Consider the following 5,753-nt stretch of genomic DNA (forward strand, 5'->3'; position numbering starts at 1 on the left):
TTCGAGAGCGTGTGTGTGTGTGTGTGTGTGTGTGTGTGTGTGTGTGTGTGTGTGTGTGTGTGTGTGTGTGTGTGTGTGTGTGTGTGTGTGTGTGTGTGTGCAGCAATGGAGAAGAGAGGAGACATAGGTTTTGGGTGGACTCCAAAACAATAGTGTTAGGGTTATGAGTCCTTATTCTTTTATGTAGAATGAATGGTCAGTGTTAGTTCCCGGTAGTCTCCGGCCGCCCGACACTTAGGCACGGCACATTGGGCTTTACCACCCCAACAACCTCCCACTTAAAGGACAATGTGCCTTTAAGCTGAGGTGACAATGTGTGTGTGTGTGTATATATATATATATATATACAATAGAGGTAGACAATAACCATGATCATCTACCCAATGCCCATGAGTGCCCGACAATGTGCAAACCGCTCTGAAGGTAAGCCCTTTTTTAGAAGATCAACAGGGTTTTCAGTGGTGTGAATCTTGGCAAGATGCAATCGCTTGTCCTCAAGCACCTCACGAATGAAGTGATACTTCACATGCACATGCTTTGTCTTTGCATGAAACACTAGATTCTTTGCCAATTGTATAGCACTTTGGCTATCACAATGTAACACAGGAATCTCAACATTGATTCCCAAGTCTCCCACCAGCCGACCAAGCCATATAGCTTCCTTGCAAGCTTCTGAAGCTGCAACATATTCAGCCTCTGTAGTAGACAAGGTAACACAATTTTGCAAACGAGATCACCATGAAACTACACCTCCAGTGAATTCAAAAACATAGCCTGAAGTGGACCTTCTCTTGTCCAAGTCTCCTGCATAATCTGCATCCGTGTAACCAATTACACATGCTTCCTTTCTTCCAAAGCAAATGCACATGTCTTTTGTACCATTCAAATATCGCATAACCCCTTTCACTGCCTCCCAATGTTTCTTGCCTGGATTTGACATATATTTTCTAACAACTCCCACTGCAAAAGCAATATCAGAACGTGTAGCAATCATAGCATACATCAAACTCCCAACTACAGATGAATAAGGCACTTGTGCCATTTCAACCTTTTCCTCTTCAGACTTAGGGCAATCATTTTTAGAAAGTTTCACATATGGAGGCAATGGAGTACTCAATGCCTTCCCCTTCTCCATATTGAAACGCTTGAGCACTTTAGCAATGTACTCAGATTGAGACAAATAGACCAATTTCTTGCATCTGTCTCGCTTAAAGCGCATGCCAAGGATATGGTTTGCTTCACCCATGTATTTCATTTCAAAGTTTGCATGTAACTCTGACTTCAAGGCTGAAATTTCATCCCTGCATTTCTCGGCAATTAACATATTGAGGCAAGCTTTTCCATGCATGGGAACCCCCCCATATATCTTTGCCCTTTTACCAAAATATTTCCTATTATATAAGTTACTTTTTATTTTTCTTCCCTTTTTCACAAAAGTTTTAGCCTTTCTTAAATAAATAAGACTTATGCTAATCAATCACGATGTAGCATAAATAAGTAAGCTTTCTTTGTTGATATCTCTTTTGACCTTAAATATTAAATATATATATTCTAAATTACATTATATAGTTTAGTATTTTTTAATATATTTTTTATGTATATATATTATTCCACTCTACCAAATATTTTATTCACTAGTTTTCACTTTCAAACCTCAACCCCACTTTCAAATTTCAATAATACCTCCATCTGGATGATTGCCAATCTTTTCAAAACTCTAGGTCATGTTTTCATACACATAAACGAGCTTACACTTGAAGGCAAGAGAGAAGTCCACTCAAAGGGGACCACCAAAAGACCTTTGCAACCACAAATAATACATTATTTGGCTAAATTTTTTAAGTAGAGAAGAACCCCGAATCTGAAGGACCGTTCAACATGAACGATGTAGCTCGTGATCTCAAATTTTAGCTCAATTTTTTTTAGAATTTTTGGAGTTATGAACAGGGAGATATGATTTTTGTAGTGGACCCCAGTTTTCTCGTGTAATGGTGACACAAGCCATCCCCAATTTTCTTCCCTCTAGAATGTCTATGGTTCTACAAGTCTTCAAGCATGATTACAAGAGACAAGGATCTTTTAATGAGGTCTTGGCAAGTCTAGAGTGATTCTATCACCATTTTTGGAGGATCCATCCTCATCAACAACTATCTACCTTTGACAATCTCTCTTGTAAATTTCTTACCTCTCTCTTCTCTCCCTAAGAAGCTTATTTCTAGCCAAAGCTAAACTATTGTAAATATCTTCTATCCTCTACATCCTACCCACATTCTCTCATCTTCTCTCTCTATTGACTCTGGTATTTTAAATAATGAGGAGACAAGATGGGAGCCACAATCACATGCACCCCATTTTCTTAGTCACCAAAGTGGGACACTCACCTCAAATAGAAATATTGTTAAATCCTCCCCTCCTTCCCTATATAAGGAGGCCATGGGAGAACACACACACACACACACACACCTATCCATACGTACTCTTGTGCTACATGCTTGTAGCATGAACCCTAATCACATAATCACAACACCATCATCATCACCATCACCATGCACAAAAGATGAAGACCACACCTCCACACCACTTGTAATTAAGGGTTGAAGGCACAATTTCAAGAAGAAGAAGGGTGGACACACTCATGATATTCCTCGCCATCAACTCCCATCTCTCCATTATGCCTCCTACGATCTTGTCCCCTTCTCATTTTCCTGCCATACGCTACCTATTGTATTCATCTTTTGCAAGCAATCAACACACTCCATCTTGGTGCCATACTTTGTGTCGCTCTGGATACATCTCATTGTGAGTATGGTATATGCTTGTTTCTTGCCTTTTTTTTTCTGCTTATGTAAAGGTGTGTGGATTCGCAACCATACACACACACACACACACATACACTCTCTCTCTCTCTCCCTCTCATATTCCTATCATCTTGCTACTTCCATCTTGAGGTGTGCGGATTCACCACCTTTTGTATGAGAAGTGAGCATACTCGCAAGTTTCCCCTACCTCATTATCTTCCTTACTAACATGCACGAGTAGCAAGCCCATTCTCACTCATTCACCACTCCTCTCACCTTATTCTCCGACCACCCCATTCCACATTTGGGCGTGGATCTTGAAATTGTTTTCCATGGCATGCTTCATTGTGTATATGTATGCGTCCTAGCCGCATATCTTGCTAGGTGGTGCCCCTATTGTGTATCCCCCATGATGAGGCCATTGTGCATAGTCTTGGTGTAGAGGCCACCCGGTCTATTTTTGACTTTCGCCTCTCATTTGGTGCCCCCACGGAGGAGGGCTCTTGAAACCTTCAATTTACAAGGCTGACATGTTTAATTCTCTTCATGGACGAGTGGCTTCTTGAATTCTCTAATTGGACCACTGAAGAGGAGGAGCTTCAAGCAGGTTTGACACAAGTCATCAAGATACTCTTGCCAGGGTGTTGTATTGTTAGCATAGAAGAAGTGGTAAGACCCTCTTTCCGTACTCAGATTGTTTACATTTCTCATTATCCCCGCAAGCGTAAAAGCAAGGCACAAGATGCATCATGCTCACATTGTAGCCAAAAACGGCACCTTCGACATGAGTGCAACCCAAAGTGAAGAAAAGGCCATCATTTTCTCCCTCGACATCCGCACAGGCGTTCTCACATCAGTAGGCTTTCAAGTAGCACCAGGCTTTTCTACATCTACGTCCACATCTTTGCCACCTATTCCACCTACGTCCACAACAAGCCTTCACAACTTGAGGAAGCTACTACGAACGCGTGGTCCCTCCCTCTCACTTGCACCAAAAGATTCAAGGGTTTTCCAGCGCCGACAATCACCCCGTCTCCAAAACAAAAGGGTAAATCCTCCAAAGTCTTTCTATACCTCACTCTCATCTCATGAGCCAAGAACTAGAAACAACAGCATGGATTCTACGTCGTCTACCGGGTGATGTGGCGGAGCTTGTCATCGACAAGTTCTTTGACACAGGTTTTGCTTAGTGGAAAGACAAGACCCTCCACCTTCAAGGGGTGTTGCTTGTGAATCAAGGCTATGATGACGACTTTACAGCTTGCTATGTATCCATCCAACTTGGATTAATACAAGTGGTAAGACTCACCACCTACCTCATCACACCTGTGTATACACTAGATGGCACTCTATCTTGCAGAAAAGTGAAGTTGCTCAAAGAGAGAGAGTTCAAGCTTTTCCAAGAGCTTGCTAGAGGGGCAATCCTAGAGCTAGAAGACGAAGACAATCTTGTCCTATGGTACTATAAATTTGACCTCGACTACCAAGAGCTCTACACCTCCGACTATAACCTTCCACCATGAAGGAGAGAGCCTTTCCGAATTATCATGTGATGGACCCAACGCATCAACCTTTTGCAAGGAACCAAACTTATGCACCACAACGAATTCAATCAATCAAAGTAATCTTGGACCGCAAGATGTTTTATCAGCAGATCATTACAACCATGTTTGGTAGAGAACGACTGCAAGAGATAAACACCTCTTCCCTACCCTTTATCCTCCCTATGATTAATCATGAAGTGTCTTTTGATGTAGTTATTTTCATCCTTGTATAGTATGTTTTCCATCTACCGAGCACCCATGTATTGAATCTCATTTTTTTTAATAAAATATTTCTAAGTCAAGTTAATTTTCTCACTCTCACAATGGCAAGTGTAGCATTTTCAACCTTTACTGGTAAGGTGGGTGAGGATGCAGTAGACTTTCTAGACAACTTGGAAATAGCATGTGTTATCTCTGCGAGAGATGATGATGCTTCACGCTTGCGCATCTTCCCACTTATAATGAAGGTGGAGGCAAGATCGTGGTACAATGCCTTGGCATAAGCAACCAAGGAACGGTGGGACTTATTAAGAGCAGCCTTTGTCAAGCATTTTGGAGAGGGCACAACATCAGAGAAGCTATGGAAATTGTTGACAGAGTTGAAGCAGGGCAGTATGTTGGAATATGCATCATATGAGTCAAAGTTTGTAGATTTATGGGGGTGATGGGTTGCATCGCTAAGAGAGGATGAGGGGGCACCTGATTTCCTAAAGAAGGATGGGTTTGTGGCTGGGTTACGGCCATCTCTTAAAGAGAAGGTGAAGGAAAGGTTTCTTGCTACGTATGAGCTAGCAGTTGAAGTGGCCCGCCTTAAAGACAAGAAGTTGCGCCTACAAGCCAGGAATATCGATGAAGAGGAATCCGTTAGGACCTGACCACCTCTAGCACCACCTACAACAGCCGCCCAGAGGATTCAACCACAAGAACCAATTGAAGATCAGCAAGACATGCTCAATCGAATCACCAATCAACTTGAGAATCTCTCAGTCCATTTAATACAACAAGGGCATGCACACAATCGCAACCAAGAGCAAGGAAGAGGACAACGAAGGCAAAACCAAGAATACCACTGCTACAATTGTGGGGAGGATGGTCATGGCATGTACTACTGTCCACACCCAAGGAGGCAGAATTTCAACAGAGGAGCCAGGCAAAACCAGGTTTCACCACCGAGAGCAAGACCACCACCACCGAGGGCACCACAACAAGCACTACCCATGCAAATCCTACAACCACCCATTCAACCACAACCACCACCACAACCTCTCATTCCACCCTTACCCCCACCACTAGTTGGCAATCAAACAGTAAGCACCATCAGTCTTGAAGGTAAAGGAAAGGAGAAAGTGGAGGAGGATATCAAGGGAGTAGCAAAAGGTAAGACCAAGTTTAAAGGAGTAGATGCCATAGG

Source organism: Adiantum capillus-veneris, chromosome 18 (genome assembly GCF_014529385.1).
Source record: "Adiantum capillus-veneris isolate H3 chromosome 18, ASM1452938v2, whole genome shotgun sequence".
Taxonomy (NCBI): Eukaryota; Viridiplantae; Streptophyta; class Polypodiopsida; order Polypodiales; family Pteridaceae; genus Adiantum; species Adiantum capillus-veneris.